This window comes from Passer domesticus, chromosome 24 (genome assembly GCF_036417665.1).
Source record: "Passer domesticus isolate bPasDom1 chromosome 24, bPasDom1.hap1, whole genome shotgun sequence".
Lineage (NCBI taxonomy): Eukaryota > Metazoa > Chordata > Aves > Passeriformes > Passeridae > Passer > Passer domesticus.
In genome coordinates this window covers 3,961,225-3,978,105 of record NC_087497.1, presented here as the reverse complement: position 1 = coordinate 3,978,105, position 16,881 = coordinate 3,961,225, and the positions used below count along the sequence as shown (strand labels likewise).

The 16,881-nt window shown below is 45.3% G+C and overlaps 3 long non-coding RNA genes across 4 annotated transcripts in view; 2 read left to right on the top strand and 1 right to left on the bottom strand.

Annotated features, from left to right (window-relative positions):
* The first annotated feature begins 1,662 nt into the window (after positions 1-1,662).
* Positions 1,663-16,881, top strand: part of LOC135285778 (uncharacterized) — a 36,489-nt gene continuing 21,270 nt past the window's right edge. Inside the window, exon 1 of one of the 2 annotated variants that reach the window (XR_010350475.1) lies at positions 1,663-1,803. This is a non-coding gene — a long non-coding RNA (uncharacterized LOC135285778). Of the gene's footprint in view, positions 1,821-16,881 lie in introns of both variants that reach the window. The other variant, XR_010350471.1, reaches the window with a different exon arrangement.
* Positions 7,470-14,594, top strand: LOC135285745 (uncharacterized). The gene is made up of 3 exons (XR_010350461.1): positions 7,470-7,502; positions 13,223-13,411; positions 14,074-14,594. It is a non-coding gene; the product is annotated as an uncharacterized LOC135285745 (long non-coding RNA).
* LOC135285746 (uncharacterized) lies at positions 12,730-15,200 on the bottom strand. The gene is made up of 3 exons (XR_010350462.1): positions 14,884-15,200; positions 14,486-14,721; positions 12,730-14,405 (listed from the first exon to the last, which is right to left on the bottom strand). It is a non-coding gene; the product is annotated as an uncharacterized LOC135285746 (long non-coding RNA).

Below are 16,881 nucleotides of genomic sequence, written 5' to 3'. Positions count from 1 at the left end.
AATTGAGTGACCAGAGGGATACTGGGCTGGAGCTGGGGCACATGGATAAATTATTTACACCAGGGACTGGTGGGTTGTCTTTTGTAACTTGTCTCCCTTGGGCATTTGCGGCCTTATTTTCAAGGGTGTTGATTCTTTTATACACTCTTAATGAAACTGGGTTTTAGAGAGAAAATGAAAACCAGAATTTCTCTGTAGATTTTAAAGATGACCATGTGGATTTTGGGGTCTGGTCCAGAGCATGCTGCAGTCTAGGGAGTCCTTCATGTGACTGAGCTGGGCAGTGAATAGAGCCACAGAAGAACAAAAACTGGCACAGCAGCAGAGAACCCCCAAACGTCTGGGCTCACTGTGGGCACTTAACTCAGGACAAAGCTTTTGGCAAACTGGCAGAGCTGGGGGTGACTGGGGGGCAGTGGCACCGCCAGGGAAAGGAGAACAGGCATTTTAGAGAACGAATGTGTTCTTTCCAACCCGATAGTCCCTGTGGACCTGGAGAATGAAGAGCAATCTCATTGTAAAATATTCATAGACAGCTGCTCTATAGCATTTATCCCAGTGTTACTTCAGTCTTGAGCTAGTCTATAATTAAAGCATTTATGTTTCAGATGCTTAACAGGGTGTTTTAAAATGTTTAGGTCTTGTAAATGATGTTTATTTATGGTTAGCTAATTAAGCCAGCAGAGTTCAGCTTGGTCTCCAATCCAGTCCAAAAGACAAGCAGTGACATTCCCGTTACTTTGGAAGCAGCTGATCCAAAAGGGATCCCCACTCCCTCATTCCCTGGCTCTGTTCCTGGTCCTCCTGGCAGGAAATGGGATGCACAGGGATCCAAGAGCTGTTAAATGAAGCTGCCTGTCCTGGGTGCTGACACGTTGGGTCTTTGGTGTCACCCACCCCTCCAGCCTCTCACTGCTCTCTTCGGTGCCCAAGGTGATGCCTTAAGTTTTAGTTTTTATATTTTTCAGATTCTGTGCTGCTTTAGTGTGTAACTCTGAGCCTCACATTCAGTGTTAGCAAATTCTCTTCACAGGGTAGATAGACAAAAATAATCCTTTTCCAGCTTGACCAAGGGCAAAAATTGCACCTCCAGGCCCAAAAAGTATAAACATATCATAAATAATATAATAAATAAATGGTGAATTGAGGAGAGGAAAACAAGCAGGATGGAACTTCATAACCTAAAGCTTTAATTGGACAATGAACTCCAATATGCAAATGGAGAAGAACTTATAAAAGTGAGAGACCCCATGACCAGGTGTCCATTTTTGTGACATTTTGGTTCATCCTGGGTGCAGCCCTGGCTGGGCTCTTGTGCTGCCCAAGGTGCATCCATTGAGGAGATCCTTTTAATAAATCCCTGCTTTATTCTTTAGCTCTGTCCAGCCTCTGTTCTAGCTCAGCCTTCTCAAGGCTCCTCTTGGCCTCATCCCTGAGCTGGGGGGGTTTGGTGGCAGCTTTGCTGCTCTGCAGGGGGGTCTTGTGTCACTCTAGGACACAAAAGAAAATGACATAAAAATAAAATAAAACGACATGTACATTGGAATCTCCAAGGGTAAAAAGAAGGGGAGTTTAATTTCTGACTCCAACATTTATAGATTTCCAAAAGTGACAGTGGATTGGAGGGTGACAGTGCCACCTCTCCAATGACACTGGACAAACCAACAGTCCATCAAGTATCTCCTCCTCCAGGAAAGAATGTAAAACAATTAATTATTTACATAAAATTCGTGAGAAAGTTCGTTACAAGAATGTAAACATCAGAACTTAGAAGAACAGGGCGACACTCTTGGTTCTGGGAGGGTGAGTAAAAGTGGCAGGTGAGTGCTGGCTGCTCCCTGGAGCAAGGTGGGCTTTGGGACAGCCCCTGGGCTGGAGGGGACAGTGTCCTGCTGCTGCTTGGCCCTGGCCCTTGGCAGCCAGCGAGGCCCTGGGATGAAATGCGCTTTGGGTTCTTGAAATGGAATTAAAAGTTTGCAGCCACACTGCTGACAGTGAGCCGGGTTTGGGGCCAGCCCTGCCTTCCACAGGGATGCAGAGAGCCCAAACTTTGGTCCAGCTGAGGAGCCTGGGGAGAACCCCCAGCCTGGAGAGGAAAGCTGGTGCCAGCACTGAGCTGGGTGCTGCGGGTCCCTGTTCCCTCCCCAAACACACTGCAGCGTTTCTCCAGCGAACAGTTAATTATCTCCCCTCTCTCTGTGAGTGTGAACTCCCAGGTTTCAGGGCAGGAATCCTGTCTCTGCTGCTGGCTGGATGCTGAGCCGGGCTGGCTGCTGTGAGGTCTCAGCGCTATTGTGATGCAAATCCCAATAACACGAGGGAACGAGAAGGTAAAGAGCTGCTGGCACCAGCTGGCAAGCTCGGATGCATTTTGTTTCCACCAGATAATCCTGCAGGGCTGTGATACCCTGTCACTATTTCTCTATTTCTTTTTTTATGCAGTATTACTGTGAGGGGTTGGCCTTTAGCACCCTTAAATTCTTGCTTTTAATCTTTGACTCCTTCTATTCATGTAATTATTTCCATCCTCTTTCTCCCCACTGTGAAGTTTTGCTTTCAGAAGGATTCTACCTTTAAAGCAGCAACTAAATGAGGTCAAAAAGTGCATATATGGAAAGAATATCTTGTCTAAAACATGCAAGTTATGGTTCATCAGCCTCTTGGCTGTGTTCAAGTGGCTATTAGCAATAGCATGTGTAACCTCCCGTTGCTTTACTACCCGTGTTTTTCACTTTATGCTTTATCCACCAATGCAAAAGCCTCTGCTCAATGAGATTTGCTGATGGACTGGTCCTATAAAAAAATATCCTGATGGTGATCAAAGCACAGCTCAGACATTGCCCCCGAGGCTGTGATGCCCTGTGTGCTCTTTACAGGGGCCAGATGGTTGCTACGTGTGCCAAATGCCACACAGAAATTCATGGCATCTCTGTGGTGAACCAGTACGTTTTAGTTAGTGTAAATCAAAACACAGCCCCAAATTACTTCTAAACCAAATTGTAACACTTTAATATAACTGCTCCCAGGCCGGCTGGAGTGGGGTTTGCTTTTGTTCATTTCGGGAACCATCTGTGCCTGCAAGCACAGCTCCAGTGCAATAAAAATAACTCCAGAAAGCAGAGTGAACACACAAAGTGGGCTAAATCGGGTTAAATTAGCTTCAATATAAAAACTGGTAGAATTCCTCTCTTCAGTGGTGCCTGAAAGAGAAATGTGTTGCCACCTTGTGCGGGGCTGGGTCACCCAAACCCTGCTGCCTTCAGGTGGGCACGGAGGGAGGGGAAAGGCAGGTGGGACTGAGCCACGCTGTGTGGCTTCACCTTAGCAGTGTCACCCCCAGGAGCTGCCCTGGTGTGGGACAGACAGACAGACAGACAGACAGACAGCAGCGCAGCTCCACGGCACAGACACCGCCAGGGTTACTAAGCAGGGATATATTCTCCAGTGCTGCACAGGAGGGGGAATTCTGGGAGCAATGTAATTCAGATTGGGGCTGTGATTCAGCTCCTGAAATTCATTGAAGCAGCAGGTCTAAAGCTGAACAGTTTTACCTGGATCTATGCAAATTTATGGCATAATATAACATGGAAATATATGTAAATGTTGTCAATTATTGTAAAACAAAGAAGCACATAGATGGAATATTCCATAAAATGTTTTATACAGCATTTTTTGAATTCCTAAAAGAGAAAACCTGAGAAATAGCAAATGAACTGGAATTGAGTGTGGATGTTCCAAGCCCATTACATTGGGACATTTTCTTTGAACTGCTTATTAATTTCACCTTCCGTGCAGGTTTTCAAGAGCTCGCTTCTTTCCACTGCTACATTATACCTTTACAAATCAGGGAAATGTCAACTCGTGATTTACTGACAAAGCCGACAACTGACATAATTTATCTCACTTGAGATCAGTTCATCAAACTTGGGAACATCTTGGCTGCTGTAAAATCCAGGCATTTGATACAATCGTGGCTGCTTAAAATGCAAAGGCTAACCTACATTTTTAAAATGCTGTAAAAAGAACAAGAAGTGATGCCAGGATGAAAATTTATGAGGCACGGAGCCGGGATCTGAATTTAGCGTTTGCTGCGTTTGGAGTGTTGTTACTATCTTGTTTGCACAGTGGAAAACCAGTGTTAATGGGAGGATGGAGCTTTAAAATTCGAGTCCAGCACCGGCTGTGACCTGGTGCTATGCAGGAATTTTAAATGCTCATCCTTAATTTAATATAACATTGTTTGATACCAGTGGCTCCTTGTTAGTGCAGCACTGATTAGAGCAGCACGTTCCGGCGGTTTGAGCACTTGCTGCATTCAAATTCAGAGATAAACCTATGAAAACACAGATGAAAGTGGAGGCATATAGTTTAATATCAACTACTCTGATAATATTAAAATGGAATTAGCTTTTGCACCTTCTATCAGAAGGCGTTCTGTTTAACGCAGCAGCCTTGTAAGGTTTTGGGGGTGTAAGGTTTGTTTTGGGTGTTTGCACAACGTGCAGGATGTGGCTCTGACAAACAACAGCTCCTGCAGTTCTCAGCACCGGGCTAAGAGATTTCCTAGGATATTAAAACACAGAGCTTTAGATTAAAGCCTGATAGCCCCTTCCTGTTATCTCCAAGTGCCTCGGTAATGGCCAAACTATCGGGTACAAATTGGTACAGATTCCACTGTGGGGACTGAAAGCAGGATAACTGCAGTGCGAGATGAGTTCTGGTGTTGTAAAACAACTTTGGGGAGCACTTTGCTCTTAAATATTCATGACCAAGCCATCAACCGATGTGCCAAGAGCCGTTTTGACACAAAACCTGATCCGAGGGTAAGCCAAGGCTCAGCCTCGATGTTTAGCTCGGATTTTGCACCCCAAATGTGTTGGATGCTGCTGATCTCTTTTTGAGCCTGGGAAGAGCAGGGCTGGGGGTGTCTGGGGCTTTCTGCAGCTCTGCCCGGTGATGTGTGTCCTGCTGACACGCAGCACTGCCGAGAGAGCTCTGCAGGTTACGGGGAAAGCACAGCTCGGGTTAACATTTATCTCAGCTGTCATCGCTATTTGCAACACTAAATCTTCCTCATAAATAAGTGCAGAAATCTTTGCTTCAAAGTGAAAAATTCATGCTCCAGTTAAACCTCAATTATATTTCCAAACAATATTTATCAGATTTTCGGGTGTGTGCTTAGTGCAGTTCAATTTTGTGCTATCAGTCAGAAGTGGCAGTGCTTGAGAAGGGGGGCTGGGGGTGTTTTTCAGGTGGGAAATGGAGCGTGCAGAGAGGAGGCAGCGCTGCCAGGGCAGGTGAGAAGGGCCCGTGGCTTGGGTCCACTTCTAATGAAATATCAGTGCATTAAAAAAAAAAAAAAAAAAGTCTGTAATGTTTCTCCCTTGTAATGTTTCTCCCCGCAGAACAAGGGAAGTGGATCTGAATTTTAAAGTCTGCTCCAGGGGCTTGGAATGGGAAACTATAGTTTCATTCCATAATTCTGGGGAGGTAACAACCAAGCACCTCTAATTTCATGATTCTCTGAATTTATTTCACCTAATCTTTTTTTCTACAGCTATTTACCACATTAAGTTAGCAAAAAACCTGACAAGTGTGCACATGCAGAACTTAAGCTCTGTCCTTAGGTACACATTAAGCAAAGATTTAAGGTTTTAAATATAAGATTAATTCAACTCTTGCTTACAGTTCCATTGCAAAATTGTTGATTATCTAGAAACTCGTGTTTCTTGTTCATGTGAATTTGACCATGTGTAATGCATTCTATGTATAGTGCTAACACTTATGATCACAGAAGTAAAACTCTTGAGCTGAATGGGAATGAAGTGTGTGTTTTGAGGCTGGAAGTGTTGAACAGATTCTTCTCAAAGTTTTGAGAGGAAACTTGTGGGCTGGAGCTGTGACAGGCTGCATACGTGAGGTGCTGGCTCCCAGCTCGTGTTTTAGGCAGCGTCCCCAGAATCTGGTGCCTCCCTGAATGTTCCTACTCCCACTCACCCACCCATTTACACCTGGAGCTGCTTCTTGAAGTCATTTGTGCTTCTTCCATTGATGTACTAAAATTGGGCTGCTCCCTTTGTTCTAAGGGAGCTTATTCTTTGGTCCTGTCCTCAAGGCAGGAATTAAACATTCATTTCAAAAGGGATTTGCTTTGGGCATGGGTAAATTTGATTTTTCGTAGGTTTGTGGGAGCACAAATTACAGCTCTGTGAAAGGAGGAATGGTAGGATGTTTCAGAAAGTCTCTGAACATGCAAGGCACATATTGTTGTTTATCTCTGATCTGTGCTTCAGAACGGGGCATTTTATATAGAAAAGGAGGGACTGAGACAAGTGTTGGAAAAAACCACCAGTACCCAGCGACCAGATTCCAAGATTCCCATTTCAGATACATATAAAGAGGGGAGCTATAGCAGTATCATTCAAATGTGACAGCAGTCACTCCAACCTTTGCTATTACGGCACAAAATTACATGTTCTTGCCAGAGAAATAGGAAGGGCTGATAGGGACGACAGCTGGGATTTGCTTTCTTATCTATATTTTACACACATGCTCTTTCATTTCCCTCTCTCTCCCTCTGTTCCAGGATCCAGGCTGGCTCTTAGAGCTGCTGTTAGTTTGCAAACAATGGCACAGCTTTGTATCCTTTCATCCTCAGCCCTATAGATCCAGGTTGAAAATTAAATTACTTAATTCTTGTGCTTTGTAATTGGTAGCATTAAGAGTGAAGCTCTGCCTGCAAAGGGCTGTTTGTCCTGAAATGTCTCCAGAGGTCCTTTCCTGAGCTGTGGGTGAGGGATCCAGCTCTGGGGAATCGATGTGTGGTGGGTTTGACTTGGCTGTAAGGAAATGGGAATGCAATCTCAGCCTGCACTTCTTCATGGCATGTGCAGAGAAAATGCTGAGCTGAAAATCCTCAGCAGAACAGATTCTGGGAGCTTGCATGACCTTGCTCTGCTGGAGTTAATGGCAGCTATTACTTACTGCTAATAGCTCATCAAAGCACTTTAAATTATCCACCTCTTGGGTGCATATTATAGATTCTATAAGTTGTAAGATGTGCAGTACCCTCTTGTCTCTTCCTTCCTGCTTCTTTTCTTGATCTCTACAGCACCTGCTCATGGGTTCACCCACCAGCACCATGGGGAAGTCCATTCCCACGTTTCCATTAGAGATTGCAGAGGGATTTCTGCAGGGGGAGACCCCTGTGCCAGGGCTGTGCAAACTGAGGCGTGTGGAAAAGGTGATCCAGCAGCCACTCCTGCATGGCATTTGCAGCAGTCACACTGGAGAGGAGTGATTCTGAGCTATATTAAATGTAAAACCAAAGCAAGACAAGGGGCTGATTTGATGGATTAATAGAAAAGTTAATTGGCCTTCCCCAGAATGATTATCATTAACAAAATGCAGCTGCTAACCTGCCAGAACCAATCTGTATAAACAGGGTTTGGGGCTTTTTGTTAGGCTGGGTTTTATTCTGCTCATGACTACTTGGGATAGAGGTACTTTTTTGAGTCTTTGCATTGTCTCCTGATGGATTTGGTGTGGGCTGTTTCAGTGGTGCTGTGGCAGTGGGTGAGCTCCAGCTCTGGGGATGGCCACGAAGTTGGATCCATGCCTGTGGTTAAGGAAACTTGAACTGACAAGCACCGTGGGCTGGCTGTGTGAATGCAGGGAAGTTTTCTGTGCCAAGTCAGTTCCATTAATCTTGGGGCTGTGACATGTCTGTGCTCTTATTGATTTCCCAGCAGGCTGATCATCACCAGGCTGATCACGTTAGGAGCCAATATGGAGAAGGCACAGGGGGGAAATGGGGCTGGTGTGTTTATCTCTAGGGCACAGGATGCTCATAATCAATGCCACTTGGAGACAAAGCCAGATGGGCTGAGATAATTGATGAAAAGTGCCTCTAAGTAGGAGAGGTTCTACATAACTTACAGGGAGGGGGAGAAATGTTTTTGTTTTTTTTTTTTATTTATCTTAATTTTTTTTAAGGGCAGCAGATATCTGTGTAGCCCTGGTAGTCAGAGCTGGTCCAGGGAGGCACTGACCACACCAAGCCAGCCCCACAGGCCAGGTGGGCACTGAGGCTGGCTGTGCCCATGGGGAAGGTTCCTCTCCAGGGTGGTGGAGGGCTGGACACAGCTGAAAAGGGTAAAGAACAAACAGGAGCAGCAAGTCTGTCCCATGGTCTGCACAGACACCACCCAGTACCACGGACCACCACAGAACCAACCTAAGCTCCTGCAGGTCTCGCAGGGCTTGTACAATTCTCTTGATGTGCCAAAATACACAAACTCCCCCCTGAGTCCTTCATTTTGTCTCTGAAACTCTCCTCAAAGTAGTCTCAAAATGTATTTTTCAGGAACTTAATTATTTCTTCTCCACTCAATCAATAATGAGCTATCCCAGTCAAGCCCTACATATTAAGTTGTTTTCTTGTTGTTCTTTAAGACAGCTGCTTGGAATTAAAATCGCTCTTAGGCAAATCTTAGAGAAACAATTAAAAGCCTGGTTCTTGGGAGATTTTTGCAATTATGAACTGATCATGGTTTGGTCCTGGAAAGACTTGTGCCTCTGGCATTAGTGGGTGGGAGCTGTGTGCAGAGATAAGCACAGGAATATTTTTTTCCTTGATTGTGGTCTGAATGCAAACTTGGAGATGCTGTTTGTTTATTGAGTATCATTTAATTTATCTTGTTGTCTGTTTTGCACATCCTGGAGTGGCTTTTGGCTGAGGGAGGGAGTGAGGACTAAGGTCAGTCCTTGGCAGAGCTGCCTCTCTGACCAGGTGTGCTCTGCAGAGGGCAAGGCTGGTTAATCTTGGCATTTATCTGCAGAGGAATTACAGCCCAAATCTGAAAAGTCTTTCCCTTAAGAGCCCAAGGAGGGTGAGCTGCTCCCCTGAGGTGCAGGAGCAGCCCCAGGTGTGCACTGGCCCAGCAGAACCCCAGCCCAAAGGCTGAAATCTGGACCTTTGGCCTTGCAGGGCAGGGAGGAGAGTCAGGCTGTGAGAGCCTGAATGGGGCACCTGGAGTTCTTGTCTCTCTCCAACTGTTGTTTAAAAGAAGCAAAGCTTGAACAGCACCACAAAAAAAAAAACAAACAAACAAACAAAAAAAACCCAACAAAAAAACAAACAAACAAAAACAAACAAACAAACAAAAAAAAAAACAAAAAAACCAAAAAAACTCAAACCAACCAAACCAAAAAACCAACCACCCCAAAAATCCAAACGCCCCAAAATATTTGTGTATATAGAATCCCAGAATGGTTTGTGTTGGAAGGGACATTAAAGCCTACCCTGTTCCACCCCCTGCCACAGGCAGGGACATCTTCCACTATCCCAGGTTGCTCCAAGCCCCATCCAGCCTTGGACACTTTCAGGGATGGAGCAGCCAGAGCTTCCCTGGGCACCTTGTGAAAGGTCCTCACCACCTTCACAGGGAACAACTTGTCATTATCTCTCTCTCTCTCTCTCTTTATATATATATATATATGTACACACACACACATGTACGTATATTTGACCTCACCTTGCTGATGGGAGCCAGAAACTTGAAATAGCAGAACAGGTTCCATTTTCAAAATTAAATTATTGTCTGGCTGTTATAACAATTTATTGTTTCATGTTTCTGGATATCAAAGAGCCTTTTCTACCTACATAGAGTAGAGGAAAGAAAAATCTAATTTATTTTCTGTAGCTCATAAAAGGAAGCTCCTTTCCCCATGGCAGGACGTCTCCTGTCAGTTAATAAGCTCCTACAGCCAAACCTATTAGGAGCACTTTTAAGTGGTTGCCAGCATGGTTTAATTTGCAGCGCCCCAGTGTCTGTTCCCACCCTCTGACAACTTCAGGTTGACACAATTGTTAAACCTTTAAGCTGCAAATAATTACAGTTAGTGTCTGATCAGGGACACATTTATACATCATCAATATCAAAAGTCTGTGCTGTGGGGAGCGGCTGAGGGAGTGGGGAAGGGGCTCAGCCTGGAGAAAAGGGGGCTCAGGTGGGACCTTCTCGTTCTGCACAATTCCCTGACAGGAGGGGACAGCTGAGGGGCTCTGCTCTCATTGATGCCTTAAGATTTTGGCTTTTATATTTTTTATATATTTGTAATCCTGCAGTTCTTTAGTGTATAACTCCAAACTCCACACACAGTGGGAGCTGCTGCTTTCCCATTTTGGGCAGACACAACAATTCCTCTCCAGGCCTGGCAATCAAGGACACCTCACTGCCTCAGGCCTGAGAGATGGAAACAAAAGTGAGTTGGGGGCAGCAAACTTGGGGTCAATGACTTCATTAGCTGAAGCTGGAATTGGAAGATGAACCCCCAATATGCAAATGGCCCAAACTTATAAAAGTGTGAAACCTGTGACCCATTGTTCATTTTGGGTGCAGCCCCTGGGGGCTTTGCCCAAAATGTACCTGAAGTTCCTTCAATAAATAGAACTGCTTTTTATTACCTTGATTTTGTCTGGCCTCTGTTTTTGGTAACCCCAAAAAGGAATCACCAGGGAACAGGAGGAGAGGGAATGGCCTCAAGCTGTGCCAGGGCAGGGTCAGGCTGGGATCAGCAGGAATTTCCCCATGGAAAGGGTGGTCAGACATTGGAGATTTGGAGTCCCCAGCCCTGGAGGTGCCCCAGGAACATCTGGACGTGGCACTCAGAGCTCTGGGCTGGAGATCAGGCACAGCTTGGACTCGATGCTCTTGGAGGGCTTTTCCAGCCTTAATGATTCTGTGATTTTCTGCACCTTGGAGAGAAATAACAGTATAAATTCTGTCATCCCTATCCAGTGTCAGAGCTTATGAGAGAGAGCTCTGTAATTAATGTATTTCTTTCCCAGGTGTATTTCTTTTCTTTCCCTTTTTATAAAAGAATGTCGTTCCCAAGGTGGGCACAGCGAAAGTGGGCTTATAACGTGTCATTAGAAGCTTTAGACCTTGTGCCTTGCAGGCTGTTATTACTGTTCAGTGTGGGAGAACAGATGCTATTTTACTGGAAAAGCAAAACTGCATTAAATTGACAGCACTTTAATTTTTCATGGTGGTAGCAAGAATCCTTACTTCCTATTTTATTTGCATTTTTATTACTGAGAAGCACGGTGACTGAGCTACATGGTGGTTTTGTCAGTGCTGCTCATCTAGGCAGGCTCTGACCATCCAAGTAGCAGCTGGACTATGAATATGTATCATTTATTCATATGACAAACTTTTGGTACAGGATGCTGAATAGATGGAGGCTTCCTGCAGTTAGTGACCTGGAGAGCAGAGGGCAAAATGAAATGTTCTGAAGTGGAACACTCCATCAAGGCATTCATTTTCACCTAGATGTGGTTCTTCTGTTGTTGACATTCTTGCCCAGACCATTATTTGCTGATTTGGAGCAGTGTTTAGGCTGTGTTTGATGTGGTTTATTGAAATCAAAGGTGCTGTATTGAAAACCATCAAGATTCTGGTGTTTTTCTGGTATTCTCCAGCTAAGAGTCCTGGTAGGCTTCAGAAAACTCAGGGATTTTACTCTTCCTTTTTAGATTTAGATTACATTAAAAGTTACGAAGGTATCTGATGCCCTCTGACTCCCCTCCTAATGCTGATTTATATATAAAGTTCAAGGATATTGCTGTTGCTCAATCTAGAAAAGACTGACTGGAATGTTCTTCAAATGTGTAAAAAAACCCCCAAACAAACCTAAAAAACTCCTCAAACTACAGAGGGAGGAAATTCTCTTGTGTGTTCTAGACTGGGCTAGAAGAAATGGTATTAAACAGCAAGGAATGGAGGTTTAATTAATCTTCTGCAAAAGCTTTCCACTGATGAACCAAGTGAAGCGTGGCCTTGTCATGGCTGGGGAGAACAGGGTGCCTGATACTGGGGGCTCTTTAAGAAAGTTGAGCAGAGATTTGCTTGAAATTCTTCCCTGTGAGGGTAGTTACTCTTTCCTGCATGGAGATATGTATAGCTGTGTATAGTTATTTATAGCCAAAATGTCTGTCCTCCTGTGAAATTGTGACAGGAGTCAGTAAAAATAGAAAAAACTTGTGATGCTTCAGGACTGCGTCAAGAAAAAAGTCTGGAAAGCCACGAGTGTGATCCCTGACTTGGGTGAGCACCATCTGGAAGGGTCAGTCCCACTTCTGGTGTGGCTGAGCCTCAGGGAGCCCCTCTGGGGCACTGCTGGCTGGTTTCACTGGAGGGACAGGAGGGTGAACTGCAGCAGCCTGGGGTGTGCAGGAGTTCAGAGTAAATAATTGAACTGGCTCATGGCCCTAAACTCTGTGAACCTGAGGTGGATTCAGTCTGCTGCTGATGGGAGCACCAGTGCTCTGGAGATGTTCATCCCTGTGCCTGGAGGGTGCCCAGGCAGTTCCAGCCTCTTGGTCTCTTTGCTACAATTATTTATATTTATAAAAAGAGTGAAGTGCCTGCAGCTCTTTGCCCAAAATGGTAATAAACACTCCTCAACAATGCAAAAGACTTTCTTTTGATAAGATCATTTTAAAAGGTAACTGCTTATGATAATACAATTTATTCGTAATGGCTTGAGGGCAAGCTAGGATGGAAATGAAGCATGTCTTCCATTAGAACCATACAGAAACAAACTAATAGGCTGCAGAGAGAACCATTTGTAATGTTACTATAATTCACATGATTCATTAAACTGAAATGGAAAATGATAGCATTTCCCCATGAAAAAAAATCCGTATGGAATTACATGCTGAGATCACTTAGCTGAACTATTTTATTGACTAAGCATCTTGTTGTGCTGATGTGGAGATTATAGAGGCCTGCAGCCATTTATTTTTCTGATTTCTAAAATTAGAACTCCTTTTTCTTATGGGATTGTTGGGATGTGTTTCCCCTCTGGCTGTAGCTGAGGGGCTGCTCTTGGGGCATTTCCTGGCAGTGGGAATTCCTGGATCCTTGGAAATGTGCTGCTGGTGCTCACCTCCCAGGTCACTGCAGGGAAGTGAAGGATTGAAGGGCTTTGAGGCAGTAAAAGGCACAGAAGTGATGGGTTTTTAGCAGCTAGAGATAAAAACAGTTGCTTTCCAGGTGATTCATGTCTTTGGGATCTGGAGAAGTTTCTCTTGACATGCACACTCAGCCCTCCCTAGAATGTCACCCGTGATTAATGTCAGCAAACACACTGTGCCATTTAAAGGATTTTTGGAAAACAGCACATTGAGCAGGTTTTAATGCTGATTTTTTGACAGCCTTCACGTTTGGCCCTGACATCCTGCAGAGGAGACTCTGTCTTCCACTGGCCATTTATCAGAAGAATCACAGGACAGAGAAAGAATATTTTAAATGAGCTCAGGATGACCTCAGAGTGGATTAATGTATTTGGGAGGACTGATCAACCTGACAATCTCACATTCATCAGTGTGAAATCAATCTGAAAGGTACAATGGATTGTATCTACTTAACTGTTGATAGAGGATGCCAGAACTGACAGAATAACCTGGCACTTGCTATTTATTGCACAGGGATGCAGAATACTTGCCTGTATACATAAACATCCCTTCCCTCTTTTGAAACACGTTGCATGGCAAGAAAAACTAATGGCAGTCTGGCATAACTGGGCATTTTCTGACAAAGCCACACATCTCTTCAGTCATCTGTAATTCCAGTGGATTCCCATATCATGCAACAAAGGAAAGCAGGAGCTACAGGGATGGAATGTAACTCCTGTGCCAGTGTCATTTACATTTTGCTTTATTAGACAAAAGTCAAGTAATTAATCAGTTGATTGCTTAATTCAAAATTCAGTCAATTGCAATTGAGGCTTTATCACTCTCCATATGATGAGATTTGGTTGATAAACTTGATTCTGTTTTGGTTGCCTGGCTCTAAATAAAGTGAGTTTTGTTACAGGCAAGCCAGAAGTTTCAGGTTTTGTGTGTGAGCAGAAATTGAAAAATTGGGCTGTGAGCAACATTCCACAGGGAGGCTTTCAGACAACCCAGTTGGATTTCAGAAAGGGCACTCAGGGTTGTGTTTTCAGAAATGCTGAGCTGATGCTGGAGAGAGGGAATCCCATCAATCCATACAAATATCTCCGCAGGGTGCCAAGAGGATGGTGCCAGACTCTTTTCAGTGGTGCCAGTGACAGGATGAGGAGCAATGGCCATAAACAAAACCACAACGTTTCATCTCAACATGAGGAAGAGCTTCTTTCCATGGAGTGTGGCTGAGCACCGGAGCAGGTGTCCTGGGAAGACATGGAGTGTCCCTTTCCAGAGATATTCCAACCCCACCTGGACACCTGCTCTGGGTTCCTGTGGTTGTGTCTTGGCAGGGGATTGGATTGGATGATCTCCAGGGGTTCCTTCCGACCCCAACTATTCTGTGATTGTGTTTGCTCCACTTCTTTCAGCTCAGCTTGGGTGAATTTACCTGTGAAAAGTCAGATCCTGTTATTTCCAAGTGGGTAAAACATCCCTGCTCTAGACAACACCCACACACATAAAACACACCTGAGCCCCTGTTCAGTCCCACAGGGAGGAATCAGAGCTACTTCTGGGCAGAATTTCTGCCTTGTGCCAACGCCCAGAGGTGCCTCATGCTGCACAAGCCTCGTGCAGTGAAGGAGAGCACTGGGAGCAGGTGGGTGCAGGCAGAGGGGTGAGCCTGAGGGAGGGGCTGTGAATTCCATGGATTGTGCCACGTCCCTCTCCAACAGGAACTTGGCCATCAGTGCCTCTGAGCAGCCCTGAAGCAAGAGCAATATAGAAAAGACTTAAATTTCTGCTACTGAAGAGACCTAAATTCCTGCTTTTAAGCAAATTGAAGTATGAGTACAAAGAACAACCAAATGTGTGGCTTTGGAGATGCTCACTTCCCCGTGAAGAATATGCATTCAGTGGTCTCCTACCTGCAAAGTCATAAATCTGCACTCCAGCCTGTATTCCCCCTGTAAGCTCCAGCAGAAGCTGTCATTTCTTATTGTCTAAACAATTTACAGCTGCCTTAAAAGGGTGTCTCAGCAATCTTGACATCTCGACTTGATCATAAATTCAGAGCTATCGTTGAAGGAAATGCTTTTCCCTGTAGATAAGCACGCCAGTGGAAATCTCCCCAGCCTGAGCTGCAGGAGGGTGGCTGTGTCTGCCCCTTCCCTGGGCTCTGCAGTGCCAGCCAGGCAGACCCGTGGGGGTTGTGCCATTCCCAGGGCCAGGGGCAGGTACAGGAATGCTGCTCTACCAGCAAGTATTTCATTATCAGCTTGTATTGCTTTAAGAAACTCTCCACAGTGGAATTGTAATCGGGTAAACCTGGGGCCCATGAAATGAGATTTTCAGTTCTGTGAGCTAGCAGTAGGTGTGATACATTAAAGCAGATTTACTCCCCAGGTGAGGGAGATTTTTTATGAGAAATCTGATAAATTAAGCACAGAGATTTCTGGTACAGAGCACAGCTCGCCTGCTGACCCACTACCCTCGTTTGGCTTTTTCATCTGCTGGCTGTGTTTGAGGGAGTTGGCTTTTTCATCTGCTGGCTGTGTTTGAGGGAGTGCTCCACAAATAAAATTAGCCATAACATTACTGATACTTTTCTGCAGTGGCAAGGCCGGGAAATTTATTCTTGGAGATGTGTGAGGTTGTAAGAAGGTGAAACTGCAAGGATGTGTTCCCAGTGTTCATTCCAGGGATAAAAATGGGGGTCTGGAGCATCCTGCTGACACCAGGAACATCTGCTGAGGCTGCTTGGCACTGGTAGAGCAATTCATTCTGGATCCCTGGAGCTTCCACAGCCCTGCCCCGGCTTCCCAGGAGGCAGGAAAGGTGCCAGGTGTGCCAGGACTGTGAGCTGTGGTGCAAGGAGCAGGTGTGACCTTGCCCTGATGCTGCCCTGGGTGTCCTGGTGCAGTGCCAGCCCCTGTGTGGGTGTGTCCCCACTGCCAGCCCTGTCCTGCTGCTCCTGTGGGGACAGCTGATGCCTTTTTTACATGAAAACAGAGGCCAGACAAAAGCAAGGGAATAAAAAGCAGTTCTATTTATTGAAGGAACTTCAGGTACATTTTGGGCAGACAAAGTCCCCCAGGGGCTGCACCCAAAATGGACAATGGGTCAGGGATTTTCACACTTTTATAAGTTTGGGCCATTTGCATATTGGGGGTTCATCTTCCAATTCCAGCTTCAGCTAATGAAGTCACTGACCCCAAGTTTGCTCCCCCCAACTCACTTTTGTTTCCATCTCTCTGGGTCTGAGGCAGTGAGGTGTCCTTGATTGCCAGGCCTGGAGAGGAATTGTTGTGTCTGCCCAAAATGGAGAAGCAGCAGCTCCCACTGTGTGTGGAGTTTGGAGTTATACACTAAAGAACTGCAGGATTACAAATAGATAAAGAATATAAAAGCTAAAATCCTGAGGCCTCACAGCCAGATACACTTGGCACCAGGAGTGGCCCAGTGGGGCAGCAGAGAGTGCAAAGGGCTCGTGACATCAGTGAATTTCTGCTCATCTTCCCAAAAACCACTGGGCTTTTTGGATTTCCACCATTTTGGTTTTCTTCTTTCCCTTGCTGTTATTACAAATTTTCTTCTTTATTATTGTTTTTCTCCCTCTCTTAGCCTTCCTGGGCCCTTGTGCCCTTTGCCAGGTTTCTCCAGGTGTGGCACAGCTGGGGTCAGGGGGGTTCAGTGTCCAACAGCCGGGGTCAGGCCAAGCCCATCTCAGCTGTGGTGCTGCTGATCTCCGGTGTGACACCATGGAGACAGCTCCAGTGTTTACCTGTCAGCCTGTTTGGCCCTGCAAGCACCTAAAATAAAGGGTCAGGAAGAATAAAGTGGCTGTTTTGTGCTCTTTGTGCTGACATGAGCCCTGCAGGAGGGTGGCTGTCCTGAGGCACTGCAGTAACACCGGCAGAGCTTTG